Source organism: Artibeus jamaicensis, unplaced genomic scaffold (genome assembly GCF_021234435.1).
Source record: "Artibeus jamaicensis isolate MK-2021 breed Jamaican fruit bat unplaced genomic scaffold, CSHL_Jam_final contig_866, whole genome shotgun sequence".
NCBI lineage: Eukaryota > Metazoa > Chordata > Mammalia > Chiroptera > Phyllostomidae > Artibeus > Artibeus jamaicensis.
The window spans coordinates 849,352-874,755 of NW_026521994.1; the positions used below are offsets into that span (position 1 = coordinate 849,352).

General features: G+C 51.3%; 1 long non-coding RNA gene across 1 annotated transcript in view; it reads left to right on the forward strand.

Annotated features, from left to right (window-relative positions):
• LOC119039832 (uncharacterized) overlaps positions 1–24,287 on the forward strand; it is a 48,276-nt gene extending 23,989 nt beyond the window's left edge. Inside the window, exons 3-4 of the long non-coding RNA XR_005080700.2 lie at positions 22,303–22,400; positions 23,309–24,287. This is a non-coding gene — a long non-coding RNA (uncharacterized LOC119039832). The remainder of the gene's footprint in view (positions 1–22,302; positions 22,401–23,308) is intronic.
• Positions 24,288–25,404: the final 1,117 nt, after the last annotated feature.

Consider the following 25,404-nt stretch of genomic DNA (forward strand, 5'->3'; position numbering starts at 1 on the left):
CTTTTCTTTTCTCTGCTTCTCACTCTCCTTCTCCCTCCAGCCAGGCTGGCCAACCCCCATTTTCTAAACACATCCTGCTTTCATGCCCCTGTACCTGCATTGCCACCTTGCTTTTTCCATTGCCGGCGATACCCTTCTCCCAAGTACAACTCACAGACCACTTCTTCCAGGAAGCTCTCCCTAACTGCCCTCCTCCCACCTATGCACCTGCAGCTGTGCACGGCAGAGCGAGTCCCTGTGCTGCCTAAACAGGAATTTAATGTTTGAGTCTCCTTCTCACTGAGCTGGTAGGAAATGTGACCCTAGGTGCTCCTGGGCTCAACTCTGCTCAATTCTAGGCTCTTGCACTGTGCTGGGGAGGGGGCTGCCCTGGTTGTCAGTCAGCTATGTCAGAGCTGTCCCTTGCCCCTGCCACATGCCCCCCTCTGGCCTGGCTGCCGTGGGAGGCCCTGTACATTTTGGGGTGGGGCTGCTCAGACACACCCCTGGCAGGCACAGCCTTGCCGGAGCAGCCCTAAGTCCCTCCTGCCTCGGGGAGTTTGCAGGTTTGCTCTGCCCCTCTCTGCAGCTGGGTCTTTGGAAAACCTTGCTGCCCTTTCTGTATCTTCCAAGCCAGTCTGTCTCATTTCTCTGTTTCAGCTTCTCCGCACAGCTCTATTTCTCTTTTGAAAGAAAGGCTAGAAACACTTGCTGGCCACATTTTTTTCCTTCCTACCACATACCTTTCCCGAGGCAGTGAGCACCGGGCCCTTCCCTGCAGGAGTAAGGGCAAGGGCAAAAAGAAACTACCAGTAGAGGAATAAAATATTGCTGTTATCTCAACATACTATTCAATACCATCACCATCTCAATGTCAGTGAGAGGAACAAACCAAGGAGCAGGGAAGGCGCATGGGAGGGGGGACGGTACGCAAGCATGGGCCCAACGGTCCAGCTAGCCAAGCCGTCTGGATGCAGACGGGGGTGGGGAACAACCCACCCCCAGGGCAGCGGGCCTGGGCCGGGCTCTGTCTTCCCCTCCGCTGCCCAACCTGGCATGGCCTGTGCTAGCTGGGCTGGGAGCACCCCCGCCCGGCCCTGGTCAGGGAGCTCTTGCTGTGAGCCTCAGGAAGAAGCAGCATCTGAGACCTCTCCCCAGCACTCAGACACGAAGGACGGGCACAGCCTTGCTTTCATGTGTGTGTGTGTGCGGATATGCCCAGATGCACACCTGGGTGGAAAGCTCACAGACACACACGTAACACCTTCTACACTCACACTCCCTCACCCCACCACACCTCTATTTACAAACATTCAAATATATGTCCACTCACAACCTACTGCCTTACATACACATATATACATAAACACGTATCCACACCGAATCACAGGTACAGAAGTCAAAGAGCACACATGTGGACACATGAATTCACCCAGACACAAATGTGTACACCCACAGATCCTTGCTTCCAGAGACATACATGTGTTGCACATGCACACGCACAGATAAGGAACACATGCTCACTGGGAGTATAATCGGGGATGTATGGTGCTGAGCCCTGGAGAACAAGACAGAGGGCGTTTTCAGGGATGGTGTTAGTCTGATGCCATTACAAAGTACAACAGAGTGAGAGGCTTAGATAACAGGAGTTTATTTTCTCACAGTCTGAAGGCAGGAAGTCCAAAATCAAGGTGTTGGCAGGGCTGGCTTCCTCTGAGGCCTCTCTCCTTGCCTTGTAAATGTCGTCTTCTCCCTGTGTCCTTGAGTGGTCTTCCCTCTGAGCTCCTCTGTGTCCCAACCCCTCTTCTTGTAAGGACACCAGTCATACTGGATTAGGCTACACTCACATGACCTCATTTTATTTATTTCCATGTAGAGACCCCATCTCCATTAGGAGATACTAGAGGTTAGGACTTCAACATGTGAACTTGGGGGGAGCACTGTTCAGCTCATAACAGGCAGCTTGCCTCCAATGGGGAAGACAGACCCAAGCAACAGAAGCGTAAAATGATTCCACCCTGACAAGGATTATGCACAGTCAGGAAGGGGCTGAGGGAGAGAACAGGATACAGTGGAGTGGCACCTTTAAACAGGTAGTTGGGGAGGAGTCTGCAGAGCACAGGCCACCTGCCCTGTCCTGGGCTGAGTGCACTTGGCCCCGCCAGGTCTGTCCACCTCTGTATTCTAGGCTCTACCCAGGTCCTGGCTGAAAGCACAGCTCAGCACGAGTGTTGAGAGGTGGACACATGGGTGAGTGGATGAGCGAGTGCAGTGCCCCTTCGGTTGCAGAGACCTGGCTCTTGTGCAGGAAAGCCCTGAAGGGGCGGCAGGCAAGAACCTCCGCGCCTGAGTGCCTGGGCGATCAAACAGGGTGTGGGCGGCCTGGCGGGAGCCCAGAGCCTCGGCCTGAAGGGAAAACAGGAGGGCGGGGAGGAGAGGAATGCTGAGGACTGCTCCGAATGCCAGCCCTGGGTCTGCTGTGTGATTTTGGGCAAGTTACCTAACCTTTCTGAGTCAGTTTCCTCACCTGTAAAACGGGGAATAAAATGGTAGCTACCTCACAGAATTGCCGTGAGGATTAAATGAGATCATCCGTGTAAAATGCTTAGCACAAAGTCTAACCCATAACCGATGCATAATAAAGGCTAGCTAATATTGCTACAGTTGTTGGTATTCCTTCTGGAAAACAAACACACCAGGTGCCTGACTCATTCTTGGCTCCACCTCTCCCTTACCACACACATTCACCAACCACTAAGTTCTTATTGATTCTGCCTCCTTTATGGGCCTTCTTCATCCCTCGTGCTTCATCCTTCATCCCTTCTTCATCCCATCATCTTTCTCCTGGATGCCCCGCCAGCCTCCAGCCTCTCACTTACCAGCCCAGCCTCTATCCTGGCCTTCAGAGAAACTCTCAAAACTGCAAAACTGATTGTGTGACTTTCAGGCTTAAAATCCTCCAGAGCTCAGTCCCACACACAGGATAAAGGGCATTCAGAGCCTTTTTGGCTCTGGCCTCAAATTCCAGCCACAGCCAACATGTACCAGACCCCACTGGCGTGTGGGACTACTTCCCAGGCCCCAAATCTCTCAAGCTTGTTCAGACTTCTGGGCCTTTGTATATATTTTCCCTCTATTGGAAGGCCCTTCCCATCTTCTCTCCCCTGGCAGCTCTTATTAACTTTCCTTGAGATTGAGCTCAAGGGCCAAGAAGCCCTGACCTCACCAGAGTCAACAGATCCCCCTGTGGCTCCTGGGCAGTCAGACCACTCTGCTGCACTGCCCCCTTGAGCACCGTGAGAGCAGCAGTTTGCTGAGTCCTTGGGATGTTTCTGGCACCTGCACCAGGCCAGGCTTAGGAGGCTCCCAGGACATTCCTTGAATTGTTGGACAAAGGCTTGACCCTGTGAGGTTGAGACTGTTCTTTTAGTTTTATAGACAAGTAAACTGGAGTTCAAAAAAGCTAAGTGATCTGCCTAAGCTTACATAACCAGGCTAACCCACGTTCAGAGCCCTTTCTACCCACAGTGTCCTCTGCCTGGAATTCCCCCTCTTCTCTCTCTTTTCTGACTCATTCTTCAGACTCAGCGTAGATAACACTGCCTCCGGGAAGCCCTCCAGGTTCTATCTTCTGGGCCTGCCCGGTGCTGCTTCTCTCACAAACTGTAAAGTAGACTGTTTCTCACTTTTAGATTGTGACCAAAGGGACCAGGGGTGCTTCTAGGGTATTTGGGGTTTTCCAAAACTAGTATGTCAGTAGCATCCTGGAGACCCAGTTTCGTGGGTACCTATAAAAGAAATATCACACCAGCTAATGGAAGTGATCCATTTGCTATGCTGCTCCCTTGGGACTAGTGTCTGGCCGTGGAGTCCCAGGACAAGCCCATAGAAATGAATTCTGGAGCTCTTCAGGGCATCTGGTCGACATTCCGCATGCAGTAGAGGTAGAAAGAACCTGAAGGGGGAGAAATGGACCAGAGCCTATGCAGGTCTCAGTCCAGGTTCAGAGTGTCCCACCTGTATGACACTGCGAGCCCCAGGCAGTCCCAGACATCGGAGAGGGACATGGAAAATTTTGCAGAAGGCACTACAGTAGAGCTACCTGGGCGGGAGGGGGCAGGCGCCCTGCTTGCTCAGGTCAAGAAGCAGCACAGTTAGGGACTGCACCCATCCTGTGCACCCCTGGGACAACTTAACCTGGGGACCATTCATAGAGCCTGGGTGGTTTACACAGCCCACACCCAGTATGAGCCTATGGAGTTACCCAAAGCATGAGTGACATTAACAGAAGAATGGTTTCTAGATCAGGAGGGCTCAGTATCTGCTGTTTTCTGCTGACCAATCCACATCTAGAACTAGGTGTTCAGTGAGGAACTTCGTGTTTGAAAAGGAATGGGGAGGAATTGGATTATGTTTAGCTATTAGAAGGGTCATTACATGGAAAGAAAAGCAAAAATAGTATTGCGAGACCCCAGAGGGTGGAGGATGAGAGTGGGGAGATTTCGGCTAGATTTTCGAAGGTGTAGTCCAACAATCCCGGCTCTTCAGAAATGACCTAGGCTGCCTGGTGAGGCAGTGAGGTCTCTGGGCCCCGAGGTGTGCGAAAAGTGGGCGGATGGGCCTCCCTTTGGGGGGCTTCGGGACAGACTCCTGCCCTGGGAGTAGTTTGCTTCAACTCCCCATGAGGCCCTTTTCAACCCTTTGCTTCTGAGACTAAATCTTCATTTAGAGTCTATCTTGTGTCGGGTATTATGGACATGAAAAGAGAAGAGAGATGGGCCCCAGCCACCAAGGGCATATGTCATTATGGGGGGTTGTGGAGGTTCTGGGGTTCTGACAGCCCAAAGGGAGGAACCACCTGGTACCATAACCACAGGTATGTCTTCAAAGGCCAAGGATGTCAACCCTGAGAGCAGTGCTGTCCAGTGGAAACTTCTGTGATGATGGGAATGTTTTACATTTGGGCTGTCCACTGTGGTGGCCTTTGATAGGCATATGTGGGGAGTGCCTAGTGCACAGGGCAGCACAGACGTAGAACATTTGCAGGAAGCTCTACTGGGTGGTGCTACTCCAGAGAGTTACAACAGTCAGCCCCATGACCCTGAGGCCCAGAACGTGCCTCTGCCCCCGAGGGCCCTTCCTCTCCTTCCCTTACGGCATCGGCAACACAGGAAAGGAGGGCTCCAGAGCACCTAGCTTCGGCACTGGACAGGCCAGCTTGCTGTGTGATTTTGGGTCCAATCCTTCACCTCTCTGGGCTACAGCTCTAATAACAGGAGAAGTTGAACTATAATAAGGCTTGAAAAAAATAGACTCAGTGGGTTTGGGATTTGGAAGCTTCAATCTCTTCCCTCCATAGAGCCCAACCTTCCACCACCCAGATCTCAGCTCCTAGCGACCTGAAGAACTTTTGTATTTACCGCTTAGACTTGGTGTATGGGTCTATGACCTTCCTTAGAAACTTTTTCTTTATGAGTTTATTTTGGCATGCGCTGAGCATTCATAAAATTCCTAGGGAACTGGAGGTTTAAAAGTCGGGCTTGTAAAAGGAGTAGGTGGGAGGCGGTGGGAACTGGGCAGAGAGGGAGAGGACAGCAGCCAGCTCTGGGAACTGGGAGGAAAAGGAGAAGCCTTCCACTCTCCACCCTGGCCTAGCCGCTTATGAGCTCTGGGTCTTTTGGGTCATGAAAGGGGAGAAGAGGTGGAGGAGACAGAAGAGGCTGGGGGTGGAGCTGGGGGGAAGCAAACGGAGGCACCGAGGCTGGGGTTTCCCCACTGGGCTAGCAGAGCTGAGCCTGGTTCTGATGAGGGGTTCCTTTGGCTTGCCTGAGGCTTTTCTTGTCATTCATCTCTTCTCTGGCCCGGCCACTCCTCAGCAGGTTGGAGGTGCTGGTGAATGGCCCAGAGAGCGCAGGGCATATGAAACAAATTAGGTCTCCGTTACAGCCACCCAGAGGCGGGTGATGGATGGGGGCCTGTGTTCACGGCAAAGCTAATTGGCAACACACAGAGACATCCAAGAAAGTATATTATTTTGCCAGACTTCGGAGTCATTGGGCTTTTTTTTTTTTTTTATTGTAGAACATTATATAGCCAGAGATAAAAAGCACAGTGAAAGTTTTAAATCTAATAAAAGCATTTGACTGGAGAATAAAAATAACATACACAGAGAAGTTTGATTTGGATTCGGGTTTTATTAATGTTCTTTCATTGCAAAATGTTTCCAATTAAAAAACAATTCGGTGAGCGCCACATTAATAAGGTGCTTGTCTTTCAAAAGGGCCAGAGATTTTGAAACACAATGGTGGACAGACTCACGCGCATACACAGACAGGTCTACCAGAAGGTTATTACGACAGCTGACATATTCCAAATTGGGGCTGGCAGAGCTCGGACCCGGAGAGAGGTGAGAAATCTCATGGCTGGACTTGGAGAAAAAGCAGCTGAAGTTCATTCAGCATCACCTGATCCAAGGACCCGCCAATAATACATGACCCTGGCTTCCACGTCACCAAACAGGGATCAGCACGGACTGGCGTCTGCTAGGCCTCAGTTTCCCCATTTATCAATGAGGCTGTTGGGTTCAATGGTCTCTAAGGATTTCAGCATTTCTCCAGGGATTGATTATCCCCAAAGATTGCTTAATCCTTGCTTTAGGAAAAGTGAACTAAATATGAATGAAGTTGATGAGCAATGAGGAGACCAAACCACGTTTAGACCCTGTCAAACCAGGGGCTGGTGTTTGTGAAAGAGTAGCTAGTAGTTCGACTGGCTCCAATTGGAAGTCTGCAGAATAACCAGCCATAATGTGGGGATTGGGGATGTCGCATCATTTGTAATGGGTGGTTTTCAAGGGAACTTCATTTTGCAAAGTGAGTGTTAAGCAGTTCCTTGACTAATGCCTGACAAGTTGCTTTTAGAATAACTGGTCATTTTCCATTTAAGCACTTAACTATATCCAACTGTTTTGTTTTTCCCCCCACACAAATGGAGGTTTAACACTGGTGAGGAAATACAATTCTAACTCAATGCTTTTTTAGGTGACCTGAGTGGTTTGCCCCCTGCCTTCCCTGAAGGCCTGGCCTGTGTGGCTCAGTTAGGGGAGTTAATATCTTCTTAGGAGACCACTCACACACCGTGGGGGCCCAGGAATGCTGACTATATAGCTGAAGATAAACCCCTCAGCTCTCCAAAGACAAGGAGCGGGGTCTTTGTTCCAGGAGGGTGTCAGGGAGGAGTGGGCTCAGGTTTCCCTCTTGGCAGATTTGGAAACTGAATGCAGTCCTCATCCACATGCCCAGACTTTTCCACAGGCCTCTCTCCCGGCCAGCCTTGCGATGGGGCTCCTGGGGAAGGGCAGAGGCAGCCGGAGCCCCCAGCCACTCTGGGCAGGTTCCCAGCACACCAGCCCCTGCAGGGCCCAGTGTAGCAGGCCCAGCACTGGCTTAAAAGCCTGTTCTTGGGTCAGCTGTTCAAACTGAAGAGAGGAGGGGAATTAGCTTATTTTCCCCTTGCTTTGGCTGTTGACCGTACTCTCGTTTGCCTTTCTCAAACCTTCTGTGTCCTACACTGACTTACAGCGTCCTGGAGATAAGAGCTGATGGCCAGTGTCGAGTCTGGGCCTGGTCTCCGTCTCCCGGGAAAGTCGGCTCACATCTCTGTCCCTCTGCACGACCCAGTGACCCAAACTATCCCCTGGTCTCCACCTGTACCCACGGTGCCTTCGGAAGCTGGCTTGGTCTGTCTGTTGGTGACCACTGCCCCCGGGCCCTCTCCTCTGCACCTTCCCAGGGCCTGGATGGCCTTTGAGTAAACAGATAGCCCAGCGAGGTATGTGATCAATTAGCTTTGCTGAAAATACAATCATTCTGTTATTCCAAGCTGATGAGAAGGCCTCTTTGGCCTGCCTCTCCCAGTCTCCACACGCCAATCAGCCTGTGTCACCGATATAATTTTCCACATAAACACAACCTTTGTGCAACATCTACTCTTGTAAATAGATGTAATTCCCAAACCAAATAACGCACTTGGAGGGGAAATGGATATTATGCATGCAAAAGGAAAAGCAGCAATTTTTACACTTTCTAGGCAACAAAAGATTACCCCTAATTGCAAGGGGTGGGGGGAACTGTGCAGGGGTGGGGAGAGGGGAGGCGGCTGCTGGGAAGCAGGGAGGCTGGCTTCCAAATGTTTCTCTCTCTCTCTGCACATGTGTGAGAGCAGACCACCAGGAACTGCTTAACCCAGGGTTTGTCCTGTTTAGGCAATGAGGAGAGCATGGTTATTGTTGTTGATATCTTAAAGGAAACAGCGAGTTACTTAATTATAAGGCTGGATCTCCGTTGCCAGGAGGGGCCCCCTTCCCTGCTCCAAACCTGAAACTGCACACATGCCGCTGCACCAATGTCCCCTACATTCCTGGTCAGGAATGACCTCAGTGGGCCCGCGACTGTGTGAGTTCCCCTGAAAGGCACTGGTGTGCCTTTCTCAATGTTCTGCTCGCTTAAGTCAATCCCTAAATTAGACCTTGAAAGCAGCGGAAGTTCCCAGACAGCCGGGAGGGAGACCGCTGCAGAACCCACTGTGTAATCCTGGCCAGCTCCGGGCACGGCTGCCTCCCGGGCTCTCCAAAGCCATGGAAGTGAAGGCTAGGACGCCGTCTTCTGTGTCTCTGGTGTCTCTATGCCCCTTCTGCTGGGGAAAAAAGCCCCTGCCCTGTGTCAACGAAGGCGGCTTGGGGGGTCCCAGGCCAACGGAGGGGCAGAAGGAGTGCCCCACAGGGAGAGAGCAGCCTGCAGGAGGAAGTGGCAGTGCCAGCCCCACTCTGGGCCAGGCAGCGTGGCCCACGTTAGAGCCAGATGGCTCCAAAGCGAGCCTCTGAGCTTCAGCCCTGTGCATCCAGATGGTTACAGTCACAGAAGATTGTCTTTTGCAAAGACGTTTCTGTTAGCAGGTAAGTCATGACATCTTGACGTCAAGCAGGCCTTGATACTGTCATATAATTTTTGTAGGTCTTACAGATCGTCCAAGTTTAAAGCGGGTGAGGAGTTAGAGAGGGGGTGCTGGTCTGTGTGTTGAGAGAGAAAGCACTGGGAGCAGGGGAGAGCAGCAGGGACCACAGGGCTCCTGTCCAGGTTCCATCTCCAGGCCTGGATGGGAGGGGTGGGCGGCCCCAAACACTTCAGCTACAAAAGAGTTTTCTCTTTGACCCCCGCCCCCATCCCTCCCCCCTGCCCACGAAACTCGGCCTAAGAACCCTCATCCCCCAGCTTCCATCCATCCCGGGCTCCTGAAGGCCATCTGAAACTCATTAGCTGCTTGAAATGATTGTCATGGGAGCTCTTGATGGAGAACAAGAAAGGGAGAGGGATACTTTTAAAGGACAGCAATCGGGACGCAAATGCTGGCAGATGTTTGGAAACCTGGCTGTTTGAGGCAGGGCCTCCTGGAGGCGTGGGGGCCAGCTCCTCCGCCTGACCCTGGCCAGGCCCCCACCCTCAGTCTCGGGCAGCTCCTGCAGCCCAGGCTGGATCAACTGGCCGCTTTCTGGTCTCCTTCATGGGGGGAGGACAGAGCAGCGGCCCTGGGACAGGCATAGATGGATTCTGAGGACAGTGGTGGTTATTTTGGGGTCTTTTTCAGTTCCAGTTTAACCCCTGTGCTTTGCAGATGAAGCAACGTTCTGTTTGTCATAACAAAATCATAAAGTGTAGAAATGTTGGAATTAAAAGAGCAGACAATATTAAAATCCTGGACTGAACAGGCTTAGAAGTATAGATTCTTCAAAATATGAAACTTGGAATTAAAAAAACCTTTGCATTGTAGGATGTTAGAGACCCAGACTATTAGAATCTTAGACTGCTGGAATTCTTGAAAAAATGATTTAGAGAGTCCCAGAAACACTTTTGATTTTTAGGAGCGTGAAACAAAATTACGGAATTTTAGGATTATGGAATCAGATTTTTCAAATGCTGGCATTATAAAGTATTAAAAATATAGAAAAACAAATTTATAGAAATCTAGAATCATGGTCTCTTAGGATCATAGAACACAAAAATGATAGAATGTTAGGATATTAAATTAAGGAAATGTTGAATGATATGATCTTAGACTCACAGAATATTAGCATCACGGAATGGTAGTATTAGATAACCATTGATTTTTATGATCATAACAGCTTATAATTACAGACTGATTGAATTACAGATGCTTAGAATTATGGAACATTAGAATCTGAGAGTGTTTTGTTAGAGAAGTATAGGATCTACAAATTATAGAATTTTGGAATTATAGGCTTTTAGACATGGCCTTGAAGAATTTCAGAGGCAAAAAAGGATTTAGAGGTCAGTTGGCCCGGCTTCTGGCCCAGCTGAAATCTGCACCTAAGCCTTTACACACACACAGCCCCTTGGCAATCCTGCGCTCCTGTCTAGAAAACACGGCTAATTCGATCACTCCCTATACCTCCTGGAGCTGCTGACCTCCTTTTCTGCTCCCTTCTCATCATTACAAATTCCTACCACCCTCTGTTTTTCGAAGGGACAGTTTGCTTTTCTTTTTGCAAGTCACCCAGCATCGTAATCCCCCATGCCCGTGCCCTTCGGGACAAGCCTATTTCAATGATTAGCATATTAGTGAAATGACACTTTGGCCCCTTTGAGGTGTGGGGGAGGGGAGGAGGGCGAGACAGGCTCCTGCATCTCTGTGTGTACGTCCGTGGCCTCTGTCCCACAAACAGCAGCAAACAGGTCCAGACTGAACCTGTGCAGCCTGTTCCTTCTGAAGGACCCGGGAGCCATGGCTAGGGCCCAGACCAAGAAGCCTGGCCTATTTACGTGAAAGGAGATTGGAAACGATAAACCATTTTATGCTTATTTACTTTATGATCCTCACGGGTTGGGGCTTACACACAGCGGACGTGTGCATTAGATAATTTGCTAGGAGTTAACAGTCTCTGATGGTTATCAGTCCTGGGGGTGATGGAAGCTGGGTGGAGGGGGATGGCTCAGCAGTGAGATGATGACATCACTGTATCCTCACCAGCATTCAGAGAGATGTGGGGGCTCGTCGCCCGCCACAAACCCCCAATGACAACAGTATACACAGTGCATGGGGGCGATGGTAACACTTTGGATTCTATTGCAACGTTTAGGAATAAACCAGAAGCAAAACAGCCAGCCTCGGGGTCACCCTTATCCTTTGGAAAATGTTCACTTCCTAGTGAATTCATCCCAAATTCTGTAAAGGGGCTAACCAGAGAGAAACAATTTAGTTATAGAATCTCCTGCTTTTCATGCCAACACCATACAGACAGGGGCTATGCAGTGGCTGCTTAAATATGAGGCTGTCTTCCTCCAGTGATCTTTTCTCCGGCTCAGCTCAGGCTCAGAATCTCCCAGCCCAGGATTCCTTAGGGAGGGAGCAGCTCGGGTCACAGCTGAGATCAGACGGTTCTCCCTGCGGATGAAACTCTGAAACTCTGTAGACAGCCCCTTTCACCAGTTTCAAATCTTTTGTAAAAAGCCACTTTAGTTTAGAAACTGCACAGCACCCAAACCAGATTGCAGGGTCCAAGTGGCTCTGGCAACACTGTTTCGATGGAGCTGAGATTTTTCCAAAACTGAACAGCCTGCCTGAGAGGTGGAGCGTGGCGGGCGCAGGCCTGCCTGCTCAGCCCCGTGGGGATGCTGTGTGCCTTGAGGCAAGTAGGCCTCCTTCTCTGGGCTGCAGTAGGTCCACCTACGGATAGGAAGTTGGATTAGATAATCCGAAGGAGGGAGCAAAAAGATTAGAAACAGGAAAAGAACAATTTGGTTTCGTTTCCATTTTGCAAGTTGAATTTCAAATTACGCCGGCCAGTGTTTCTATTTATTTTTGAGGTGGTTCGACCAAGACTTGCTCTCTTCGTGGCTCTAGCTTTTGATTTCAGATGCTAAACAACAAAACCCTGACCCAGACTTGCTCCACCACTGGCTGCGTCTTTTGTACACATTTGTAATGGAGCAGCAGATTGGGGTAAAACAAATGACAAATGCAGCTGCCCTCCTAGTGCCGGAAGAAACAGAGTGGACTGAGCTACTAGGACTGCAAACTGGGTGACAAGAGGCCTCGCCGTGTGACTCAGTTCCTGCCCCTGTGAAGTGTGGAGTGGAGTGAGGCAGGGAGAAGTCTCCCTGCTCCAGAGCCAAGCCCGAGTTTCTGAGCCCCCAGCCCTGATTCTAAGCAAGGCTGCTGGGGATATTGTGTCCTGCTACATCGCAGCCCCTCAGGGGCCACCCCGATGATCACAGTGATGGGAGGGGTGGGGCTGAGGGAAATGAAGGGCCTTTATAAAGGGGACAATGGCAAATCCCCAATTTGTGGACAAGTCCCTTTCACTGGGAGTCTGAAAGGCCAAGGAGGGGATGGGCAGAGTGAATGGGGCTGAGGGCGTGGGGTCCCTCTTTCTGTGGCCCCACTGAAAGGCCATGGACACGTCGGCGTGGAGGGAAGAGAGTTAAAGAGGCCAGTGAGGGGGCTGTGCTAGGGTTTGGAAGTCCTCTAAGAAACAGGGGATGTGGCCGGAGGCTTGAGGCCACGTGGACGGGCGGCCAGGCTGGGGGGACGGGCAGGCAGGCATGTGGGCTGCCGGGTCCTCGGTGGCCTTCCTTCTTTCTCGCCGGGAAGCCCAATTTGTAACACATGACAGTACCGCACGGCTTCTCCTCTGCATCGGGGCGGGGTCATGATTGGGGCATTTGAGACTGGGTCTCTCTGGAAAGGCCAGTGCTGGCAGTAAGGTTGAAGGGGGCGTTGGTATCAGCTGGTTCGACTGCAGGTCCCAGACCAGTCCACTCAGCCAACACACCCTGTGATGACAGCCCCCAGCCAGCTGCCTGGCCCTGCAGACAGTGAGTTTCTCCATCAATGGGTCAGTTTGGACAAACAACAGGTTGGTCCAACCCAAACAGCTGAGTTCAGTTATCAAAATGGTCAGGGTGGGAGTAGGGCAGGGAAACAACAGAAAAACAACAACGATAGTTCCGTTTTTAAAGAATAAGCGTGCACCTCCCTTGGCTATTGTATCAGGGAACAACCGACCAGCTGACCGACACCGCTGCCCAGGGCTGCCCAGACGCTGGAGGACTCCGCAGGTCTGGGAGTGGGAGCGCCGAGAAGGGGGCCTTCGGTCCAGCCCGGCAAGGCCGTGGCCACGGGTTTCCCACCGGCCTGCCCACACACAGACCCAGCCAGGCTTTTTCCCCAGCAGGGGGATGTTCCGATTCTCTGGGGGGCTACTTGAGGGGACCTGGAGCCTCCACAGGCATTTCCCAGTGGCCCTGCTACCTGCCTGGGCCCGCTCCTATTAACTGTCTTAAAAAGAGAGAATTCAAGCAAAACAAAAGAAAAACCTCTCAATCTCCACACAACGTTTCTCAGTTAATTGGCTGGGAAGAAGAGGGGACAGGCTAACTTTCCCTCTTAGGGAAGGGAAGGAAAGAAAGGAAGGATCAAAAGAAGCATGGGGAAGGAGAAGACGGAGGGAGGAATGGGGAAAGAATCATGGAAATAATAAATTCACTTCCTGCATATGTAGTGCCTTACAGTTAGAACATAGGGCATAGTGCATTTTGTACCTGTTAATTCGTAACTACCCCTTGATAATCATGCCCATTTTAGAGATGTAGAGACCAAGGTCTAGAGCAGCAAAGTAACTTAACCCATGTTCCCACAGTCAGTTGATGGTGAAGCTGGGACAGAGCCTGGCTCTCCCCCTCCTCGTCACACTTACCGATTGTATGGCTATAATATTGGGAGACTTCGGGGAGTGGGGCAGGGAAACCACGTGGTCTCATTGTGGGGGCAGGGAAAGAAAGCTCTGACAGAAGACCCCAAATCCTTACCAGGGGGGCTCAGCACTTCAGAAGATCCTCCTTCCTCTGAGCTGAAGCATCTTTCAGTGGCAGAAAGTTCGTCTCTGTGTCTGACCGCACTCTCTCTTGCTGCTGGGCCAGGCTGGATGCTCCTCCTTGTGGCCAGTCTCTGGAGGTGAGCAGGCGAGCTATGTGGAGCCTGGCAGTGGTGGTCTGGAAGCCCCTCTTTCCCTGAGGTGGCAGAGGGTCTGGATGGCGGAGGAGAGCCCAGAGGGCTGTCTCTGTGTTTGGTGAATAAACATTGGAGTCAAGTTTCTGGCTTGTCACTTTGCAGCCTTTCAGCGAGTGAGAGGCCAGGTGGGCAGGAGGGAGTTCCCGCAGGCGGCACATGAGAGGCCTGGCCTGGGGGTCTGGGGATCAGGCTGCCCGCTCTGGACAGCCAGTCGAGTCAGCCTTTGCAGGCCACGGAACTTCACACCTTTGAAAGGCTCCAGTGCGACCCACAGAAGAAAATAAACCATTCCTCCCATCCGCAGCAGGCGGACCATCCTCAGGGGCTCCCTGTCATGCACACGGAAACCCTGTAAAAGGGCCCAGTGTTTCCTTTCCCACTCCTCGAAAGGATGCATGCTGAGCCTCGTGAGGATGGCTGGCATTGAGCGAAAGTGTTTTATCCACAGCCAGCGAGGCCTGGTTCTTACCCCTCTCCCCCTGGGGGTAAGCCACCCTGTCTCTCTGAGCCTTGGTTTACGCACCTGAAAAACAGGAATAAAAACACCTCCCTTAGAATTTCCTTCTGTGTGTTTGATGGTGCAATAAGGCATGTGTGTGAAAACATTTAGCATGTACTACATGCTTCATCAATGGCCTTCTCTTTCTTTTACTAGCCACCTAACCTAGAGCAAGTCCGAGTTCCTCTCAGAGCCCCAGTTCCCTCCTCTGTGAAGCGGGGTTACTGCCTGCATAGGTGGGGGCAGAGGAGGCAAAGGGTTAGCACATACCTGGCACACAGAAGGTTCTCCAGTAATAGTTCCCTTCTCTCTTCTTTCTTCCCATTCACCCAGCCCCCTGGGCCTCAGGAGTATCACATTACAAATGGGAATGAGAATGACCTTCGGGGGAGAACGCTGTGTGGGCACATGCAATGCCACAAGGACTTGATGAGCATTGTGATGCCACAGAACTGTGGCAGAGGTGGACTTCAAAATGCCTTGAAAACACGCAGGAAGAATACAAGGGTTAGAGAGTCCTGGGGTTATTATTGAATATAACAACTCCCACACTAGGGCATGGCTTTGCTCTCATCCAGCGATAGTCCAAGCAGGAATGTTGGGACCCATGAGGAATGCTGGGAGCCGAGGGGCACCAAGGAAGGCTTCCCAGAGGGAGGGTCTGTTCAAAAGTGTGGAGCTTAGTCTTTCTGTCCAGGTTTAGTTTGTTGTAAAGGCTTAAAGCCCACAATACTGCTGACTCCCAGCAAGTTGGAAACTGCCCCCAGAAGTGCCTTTGTTCTCCCACCTGGGCGTTTCAGAGCTGGGAGAGACGGTCAGAACTAGGACCCAGAGGAGGGTGAACGCAAGAGCAGATCCCAGAGTGAGCCCTCCAGCGACACGGCCCGCAGCCTCCGGGGCAGCACGCTCCCTGCCACAGCAGGTGCCCAGCAGTGGCTGGAGGATTGTGTGACAGGTACTAGGTTAGAAGACAGGCTTTGGGGTCAGACCACCTGGGCCCAGTTCCAGCTTTGCAATTCTACCGGGGAGTTAGTCTCCTAACCTTGGTCAAGTCCCAGTTTCCTCAGATGTAAATCGGCAGCAGTTCCTACCTCAAGGAGTTGTTTTGGAGATTAAGTGAGATAATGCAGGAGAGTCCATGATGTGACGAGCTGAAATTTATAGGGCTTAAAACCCTATACTTTGCCCTGGCTGGTGTAGCTCAGTGGATTGAGTGCAGGCCTGCAAACCAGAGGATCTCAGTTCGATTCCCAGTCAGGGCACACGCCTGGGTTGCAGGCCAGTTCCCAGCAGTGGACGCATGAGAAGCAACCATACATTGATATTTCTCCTTCCCTTCCCTTCTAAAGATGAAGAACTAAAATCTTTAACTCCCCCCCAAAACCGTATACTTTGAAGGTTCTGAAACTATAGGAGATTGAGTCCATTTATTTAACGGAACACTTACATAATGCTTGCTCTGTGACAAATGCTTCTCTAGGGGCTTTATAAATATTTACCCAGGTAATCTTCACAGCAACCACATGGGGTAGGTACCGTTATTATCCCCAGTTTATACTCGAAGGAGCTGAGGCCAAGAGACAGTTGGGTAGCTGTCCCTGTCACACAGATGAGGGGGTGGTGGAGCTGAGATTGAGCCCTGCACATATGATTCTGAGACCACAAGATTCTAAAACAGCTCCATCCATGTTCCTAAGAATCCAGAGAATTTAACTGTATGGAAATATCATTAAACAAGAAGATTCTAGAACAGGAGTTGGGAAACTTTTTCTGTGAAGGGCCAGATAGGAAATAGTTCAGGCTCTGCGGGCCAGGAGGTCTCTGTTGTGACGGCCCACCTCTGCTGTTACAGCCAATGGCTCAGTGAATGGGCATGGCTGTGTGCCAATAAAACTTTATTCACAAAAGCAGGTGGCAGGTGGATTTGGCTTTCAGACACAGCTCAGGCATCTTTCTGCTCTGCTGAGCACTTGCTGGGGGCTCCCTTCAGAGCTGAGCCTTAAGGAGACCCAGGCCTGCCCCGCTTTGGAGAGGCAGAGGGGCCTGGGGTGGCCAGGGCGGCTTCCCCGGGTGAGGGTGCCTCTGAGTGTGGCTCTCCCTTTCTGTCCTAGAGAGGCTGTTGAAAGGCTCCTCTCTCCAGCCACAGAGCCTCATTACTCTCCCGCTGAAAAACAATGTTAATTTCCCCCAAGCGGGAAGCAGCTGCACTTGTGAGCCAGGGCTCATTTTGCTACATGAATATTTATGGCATGTCCACTAATTAAGCCCAGAAATAAAATTTACCCAGCTTACAGGGGCCACAGAAGACTGTAAGGCAATGACAGGAACCAGCCTCTTGTGCCTGTGGAACAGGGTTGTCAACGAAATACTTGTGTCCAGAGCCACTTGGCCGGGGCCAGTATCCACAGGAGTGGTGGGGGAGGGCATTCTCTAGAAGGGCAGCACCCTTGGTGTGGTCACATGCTGGTGCAGGGGGACTCCTGGTCACCTCACTGACCCTGGTGGTGGCTACTGTCCCAGAGGCTATTGTCTCAGATCTGTATGGGGTGACACTGAGGTGACGTGAGGCCTGGGGCCTAGCAACATTGTTTCACTTTTGGCCAGAGGGACGCAGGCATTTCACGACTGGGCCTCAGATCTCACTCTAGTAGCAATGTCTCCACCTGGGAGAGGCCCTGGCAGGGAGCTGGGTTTGAGCTCCCCTCTGACACTGATTCTGTTTAACTGGGCTGGCCTGCCAGCTTCCTAGGCCTGGTTCCCACCGTCATGGTGAAGGGGGAGATGCCGCTGCATCACGGGGCTGTCACCGAGAACATGGGAGCTGACGGAAGAGAAAACATTTTGGGGAATGGTTCCCACCACAGTTCTGGGGTTTCCTTACCTCCAGGCTCTTCTCTCTGTCTCTCTTTCTCTCTTAGAGAGAGGGGAAGGGAGGGAGAAAGAAACATCGATGTGAGAGAAAAACATCGAGTGGTTGCCTCTCGTACGTGCCCCAACCGCAGACCAAACCTGCAATCTAGGCATGTGCCCTGACCGGGAATCGAACTGGCCACACTTCACCTTGCAGAGCAACATCCAACCAACCAAGCCACATGGACCAGGGCCAGGCCCTCCTCTTAACCTGGGTGCTGAGGAAAGCTGGCTCTGTCCAGTCAATAACCTACTGTAAGGTTTCCCAGACACCATAAATCTTGGCTGTTCCACGGGGGGTCCTGTCTCCAGAAAACAGCTTGGGCCCTCATATCGTCTTCTTTGGAGCCAATAAACCAAGCAAATACCATAAAGCTCCTGACTCGGGCCCGAGCCCTGAGGGTCAGAGTCAGACCTGGACTGCAGAGGCGAGGGTTTCGGAGCATGGCCATGAAATTGAACACGGATCCTCCATCTTTCCTTTCTGGAACGAAACCTGCCTTTGATTCTTTTCTATTATTTTCCTCTTTAAATTTTTCACAGCACCTGAGAGGTCCATCGTGTGCCCCACCCCTCTCCTCCGTCTGCTGGGGGGCCTGGATAAGGAGGGTGCTTTTCTAAGGTGGGCCCAGGCGTGTAATCGTCCCAGGGCCTCGGCAGTCAGCACACCTTGTAAATCCAAAAGTCAATAAGCTGTGGAAGTGGAGGAGACGCCGGCTGGAGAGGAGGACATGGGGGAGCGAGTGAGGGTAGAGTGGGTCAAGGGTGGCTCCAGTGCGGGTGCCTCCCCAAGGCTGGGCCTGCCCCACCCCTGGGAGCCCCAGGACCTCCTGCTCTCTCACGGTCCGCCTTCACATCCTGAGCTCAGTCTGTTCGCATCAACAGTCCAACAGCCTCGACTCCGAAGGGGCCTCAGAGGCCTTCCCTCTCACACCCTCTTGTAGCAGACAGGGAGGCAGCGAGTATGGGGAGGACCTTGGCCAGGTCAGTGTCGGGGCAGGTGTAGTGGCAGTAACACTGGGCTGGGGGCGAGAAGCCTGGACTCTGGTTCTTTTTCTCAGCTGAGCCCAAACCCTGTTCACACTGAGCCCTGCTCCCCACCCCCACTGAACTCTGACCCACTCCACTGCCCCCCGCCCCCCAGATTGTTGCCTTACCTTCTAACCCACAGGTCAGCATGAATGTGGGGGAAAGAGCACAGCTTCCTATGGCCCCTCTCGGCTGCAGGAACACTAACTACTATTCGCACCCAGACACCATCTTCACAGAACCAGGATGCTGCGCTCTTAGTGGTTAGGAAGTTCAGAACACTTCAGCAGAGGTGTGACTTCGGGAAAAGTCATTTGACGGCTCTAGGCATCAGTTTCCTCCTCTGTAAAATGGGAATTATAACGTGCCCCTCCACGGCCTGACCCCTCTGGCTTCTTAGGGAGGGTTAAATGAGATACTGATTATAAAGCTGTTAGTGGAATGTGTTTACGTATGAGAGAATAAGTATTGAAATTATTCCTATTCTTTTTGTTATTATTTGATGTTTACTCTCCTTTGTGTCTAGCCAGAGGACCAGGTGTCCTCCTGGGACCCAGGTCTGGGAGCCAGTTCTGCCTGGTCACAGGGGCCAAGTGGAGGCCGGGAGCTACCAGGGCTCCTGCAGGGCCCAGAAGACTTGGGAGCTGCAGAGTAGGGACATATTTTCCTGTGTTTAGGTCCAAGCCCATCTGCTGGAGCTGTGGCACCCACACAGCTGACACTTCTTCAGCGTGTCATTTGGTTTTGAGACAGGTTTACAAACAAGCACAAGGGACCTGGGGCCCAGGCCTGGGCCCTGCCTCCCCATGGTCTCAAAGGAACCTGTGCTCTCTGCCTGAGAGGCCCCAGGAGGCTCTGGTGGGTGCCGGACACTCAGGTGCCTCCTCTTAAATGTTCCCTGTTTGATTTCCTCCGGCTGGCAGGTTTTAAAAGGGAAATATAATCTGTATACTTTTAATTCATTTACATTAGAGCCATCACGAAGCTTTGCAGGAGCCAGGGTGCTTGTGCCCTGTTGGGGAATCTTAGCCATCTCGGGCCTTTTCCTCCCTGCTAGGAAAACAGGAACTCACACTGTTCCAGGAGGAGCCGACCCACAGCCTTCTGCCGCTTGCCCCACCAGCCTCCCCACAACAGGAGACAAGTGCTTGTATGAGTGCCCCTTGGAGCTCAGCGCACTCCATGTCTGGCAATTAAAGCCATCCAGAATTTTCCCAAACTACCTTTCGTAAATTTAAATTGAAGTTTTCAATTACAGTTTGCATGCAGTATTATAATATTTATATTAGTTTCAGGTATATAGCATAGCAGTTAGATAATCATATACTTTACAAAGTGACCCCTTTGATATTTTCAGTACCCACCTGGCTTTGTACATAGTTATTACAATATTACTGATTGTATTTCCTGTTTTGTACTTCACATCGCCATGACTGTTTTGTGACTACCAATTACTTGTTAATCCCTTCACCTTTTTCACTCAGTCCCTCAACTGCCCTCCCCTCCGGCAACCTTTACTCTGTTCTCTATATCCATGAGTGTTTCTATTTTGTTTGCTTTGTTCTTTAGATTTCACATATAAGTGAAATCCGATGGCATTTGTCTTTCTCTGTCTGACTTATTTCACTTAGCACAATATCCTCTAGGCCTATCCATGCTGTTGCAAATGGTATGATTTCATTCTTTTGGATGGTTGAGTAATATTCCATTGAATATATGTACCACAGGTTTTTTCATTTTAATTGTTGTTCAAGTAAAGTTTTCTGTCTTTTACTCCCATCCCAGCCCACCTATCCATCCTTCCCCACCTCCCTCCCATTTCCACCCCCTTGTTTTTGTCCATGTGTCCTTTATACTTGTTCTTGTAAACCCTTCCCCTTTCCCCCTGAAATTCCCTCCCCTCTCCCCTCTGGTCACTGTCAGCCTGTTCTCTGTTTGAGTGTCTTTGGTTATATTTTGCTTGTTTGTTTATTTTATTGTTTAGGCTCCTGTTAAAGGTGAGATCATATGGTATTTGTCTTTCACCACCTGGCTTATTTCACTTAGCATAATGCTTTCTAGTTCCATCTATGCTGTTGCCAAGGGTAGGAGCTCCTTCTTTCTTTCTGCTGCATAGAATTCCATTGTGTAAATGTACCATAGTTTTTAGATCCATTCATTTACTGATGGGCACCTAGGTTGCTTCCAGCACTTGGCTATTATAAATTGTGTATCACAGCTTTTTTATCCACTGCCCCAAGCTATCTTGATAGCAGGCTTTCCCTAGCACCCTGCCAGGCAGGGCTATCTGTGGAGTTAGACTCACCTGGATGTAATGTTCCTCGAAGACTCTGCTCATACCGTTCCCTCTTTCTGACTACATTTCATCCCCACAGTTCCTGAAATTTGACCCATGATGTGAGGCCCACCTGCAGCCCACCCTCAGCCTTCCTTTGATTATCCTGAGTGAAGGCATTTCCAGCTCAAGATTTGGTCCTGAGTGATTTGAGTGCATGTTTATTGAAGAATGAGTAAATGAATGGATGAATGAATTGGGATGGATGCCAGGGGCTCAGATGACCCCTTTCTTCTTTTCTACTCCTCTGCTGTAAGCTGTGCCACGCCCATATTTTGGCACATGAAGAGGCCTGATGATCAGGAATAAGTGAGTGTCCGGAAGGAAGGACCTGAAGGAATAAGTGAGTGTCCGGTGAGTGAATGGATACACAATTCATTACAGAGCACGTACTACACGGGGCCAGATTCTGGTGGTAAAGCCGTGAGTAAGACATGGTTTCTGTCCTCACGCCCTTATGTTTTGGCTCAGAAGTCAGGCTTTCACAGAGAGCTGAACAATCTGTTACCTATTTAGTTAGTCTTGTGATAAATGCTACGAGAGAGGAAAACGAGTCAGTAAAGAAGTAAATGAGGAATGAGTGAAGACAGGAATAAGCAAACAGAACGAGGGAGGGAATAAATATATAGGTGAAAATCGGGGAGAGTAAGGGAAGGTACGAAGGAATGATGCATAAGGAAGAACCTGTGCCACAGGTTATGGACACAAACCAGAGTTGCCCAAAGCCAGCCCCTCTCCCACTTCCCCAGGGACAGGGCGGCAGGCAGGGCAAAAGAGGCTCCCAAGGCCAGGGTGCCGGGGCCCTCTGCGTCCCAAGGCAGCACCATTGCCACCACCTTAGTACCTCCACAACTGTAGGTCAGTCTCAGAACGGGTTGAAGACCTTCGTGTGTGGGATCTCAGGGCCTGCAGGACCCGAGTCTTGCTCAGAGCATAGCATGAACCTCAAAGCTCTCACAATGACACCCAACAGCACGTGTGTCCTCCACCGTGAGAAATTGGGCTCAGAGGGGGAGGGGGCCCACCCGGGAGGGCGTCCACCCAAGGCATGCCACCAAGGGCCCTGACTTCGAGGTGCCTAAAAGGGTATTTGCTGGCACAGACAGGGCCCCTTACAATCCCGACCCCCTTTCATCTCCGACCTCCACTCCCAATCCTCTCTGCTTTGGGGCCTCCTCCAGCCTCCAGACCTCCTCCTCACCCCTGGCCCGTGGGAACCCTGGACCCCTAGTTCCCTCCACCTGGTGTGCACCTCCAGGCCTCTGCAGGGCTGGCATCTCACTTCCTGAGGGCTTTCCTCAGAAGTTACCCTAGGCCTTCTGTGGCCTCAGCGTCTATAATTTTACCCCTGACTCTTCTTTGGGTACCCCTTCCTTTGCTTTAATTTTTTAATAGCACTTAGCCTTATCTAATACACTGAATATTTCTCTTATTTACTTTGTTTCTTATCTGTTTCTCCCACTAGGACGCAAACTCCAGGAGGGAAGGGATTTTGTATTGCTTTGTCCACGACCGTGTCCCAGCAGCTGGAAGAGAGCCGGCCTACAAAACATGGACTGAGTGGTAGGTACCCATGAAATATGTGGTAAGTGGGTAAATGAAGCCAAGCCAAATCCAATCTCTCCTCTGCACCCAAAAGGCACTGCCACTGTCTTTTCTTGCCTGGACTGCAACAGTCTCCTCCCTGAACCCCAGCCTCCTCCCCGAACCCCAACCTCCTCCGTGACCGCCAACCTCCACCCTGACCTCCAGCTTCTTCTTCTCTGAAGACCCTCAGCTTCTTCCTGAACCCAGTCTCCTCTTTGGCCCAGAGTGATCTTTACAATAAATGTGACCAAATCATCCCCCTTGTGCAAACTCTTTACTGTTCTCCTCCTTTCTTTCTCTTGATTCTGTCTTTCCTGACTCTAGAATAAAAACCTAAAATGAGGTACTAGCCGTGGAGACACCTGGCGCACAGTAAGTGGTGGCTGCAGCCATCCCTGAGGACAGGGGCATACGGTGGGAAGGAGCAGCGAGCAGGGAGGGGGCTGTTTTCCAGGTGTGCTGGGTGTGTGCAGTAACAGGGACCAACCCATGGAGGCGGCAGCGGCAAGCTGCGAATGGAGGGGCCACGGACAGGCCAGACTTGCTGACACACTGACTGCAGCAGGAGAACTCTGGCCACTGGCTGACAGAAGGGGTTGGGTCAGATCCCAGAAAGCACTGCCGGCCAAGCGAAGGAGCGCTGCCCCATTCTGCAGCCGGGGAAGCCTCCGTGAGCCCCTTCAGCAACAGTAACACATTTGCAAGCACCATGTGGGGGTCCAGTGCTGCAGGGGGCACTGCCGTACACAGGCTTCGGGGGGATTCTCATAACAGTCCTTTGAAATCTGTACTGTCGTCCCCATTTTACATGTGGGGAAACCAAAACACAGAACTTTGAGCCAGTCCTAGGTCACCCGACATCTTTGTATCTTTTCATTACCCAGAGGCCTAGCACTCATCAAGTGTTTGTTGATCGAATGCAAGATTTGCCAGAGAGCAACCCCAGCTGGAGCCCCTCTCTGGTTCCCAGAGCAGACTCAACAGCTCCAAGCTGTGAATGGAGTCTTCACACAGCATTTCATGCACTTGGAAGTCAAGAAGCGAATTCATGGTACTTTGGAAAACACATTTTCTTTTAAGGAAGAATTTTTTGTTTTCATTTCAAACAGCCCTGGCTGGTGACGAGTGGTGAGGAGAGGTGCCCTGTTTTCCATCCCAACACCTATTTCCAGGTGGGGGCAGGGAGGGCTTCAGCCCAAAATGTTATTTCAAAACCTTTCCGGGCCTTGCAGCTCCATTTCCAGGCCGCACGCCGCAAAGAACAGCACAGTTTCCCATGACGTCGCGTTGCCCTTTCTGGTCTGAGCACCTTTCAAAGTGGGAAGAGCCAGCCGTCCCCAACACTCCCCTCCTATCCCCATAAATAAATCTCACCGCCCGATGTGGGACTTAAACAAATAGCCTTGCTGGGCATCTGACGACCACACTCCTGAGAGGCGAGCTTGCCGAGAACAGAAAACCGAGGCTGCCCCCTCCCAGCCCCTCGAGAGACAGAAGACGAAACTGCTGTGCCCCAAACCCTGTCTGCCTGCTTTCTGCCGTCCGAGGCACATTCAAAAAAGAAGCAGGCCAGCGAAGTCTCCTCATCTGATGGGGTGAGGACAGAGATGGATGACATGCTCCCTGCCAGGGACGGCCACGTTCAGACACTCCCAGATAGCCAGCTGCCACTTTATTAACAGCAAATGTCCCCATCTGAACTGGGCTGGGAAAGAAAATATTTATACTTGCCTGTCAGGAGGGCCTTCATTTTTCTTCTGGGGGAGCCCGCCAGGGTGTGGGCCGGGGCTGGAGGAGGGCGACAGGCCCCCAAAGCTGCTCCAGGCCTTTTGTCAGCCCAGGGGCGATGAAGACTCCAGGATATCTCGGGACAGCTCTGGGGGGGGGGGGCACAAGCGGCATCAGGAGGGATGGACACGAAAGCCCGGGAGGGGTGGGCAGGGCCCATGCCACCGGAACATGCCTGAGACCCTGTCAGGGAGAGTGAGACAATCTGTGCGTGGGTGTGGGGGGCACAGTTAGATACTGAGACCAAACGCACCACTAAATAATCTCATTCTTAATTAAAAGCGCATAGCTCTATTAATCAGAGGAGTGACTCCGTACTGAGGATAAAATAATCTTGTATCGTCGGAAAGTGCCAGCACTGAAGCAGAGCCCATCATTTAAGTGAGGCATGTATTAAAATCAGTTTATGTCATTATTCTTATCACGGTCATTGTTTCGAACGGAAGTTGCAAGCCGGTTGTTTAACCTTTTCAGGGTTGCCTGTGGCTCTGTAGCCTAGGAAGAGGGGCGGAGCTCTCTGGCCCGCCTCTGGGGACAGCTGTCCCCAATCATGGTAACTGAGTTACAAGACGTGAGACTGAACAAGTCAGGTGGCCTAGGGAACGGAGGCTTTATGGGCACAGCAGGGTTGCCCTGTTCTGGCCCTGGCGAGGCCCCTCCCCCAACTCCAAGTGCTACATCACTCATCGTCCCTACAGAGGGACACCTGGGTTCAAATTCCCCTCTACCACTTAGTGATTGCGCAACCAACTCTGAGCACCTTACTCAAGATTTAGTTTCTCCGATAAAATGGAGCTAATAAATGTCTCCCTCTTGGGGCTGTCTTGAGAATAAAGTAAGGTGAAGTCTGAATCAGCGTAGAAATTCATAGTGATAACGAGCAGTAATAGTAGGAGTGACACGCACGACATGATTCCCTCTCTTTAGGAATGTGTCAATAATTTTTTGGGTATGTAAATTGCTATTTGCAAATGTGTGCAAGTATAATTCCCAGCTCCTGTATTAGTCTGCTTGGGTTGCTGTCACAAAATACCATGGACTTGAACAACAGACGGTTATGCTCACAGAGCTCTGGGGGGCTGCGGGGGCTGGGATCAAGGTGCTAGCAGATTTGGTTCCCGGCGAGGGCCCTCTTCCTGGCTTCTACACGGCTACCTCCCCACTGTGTCCTCACATGGCAGAGAAAGGGAGC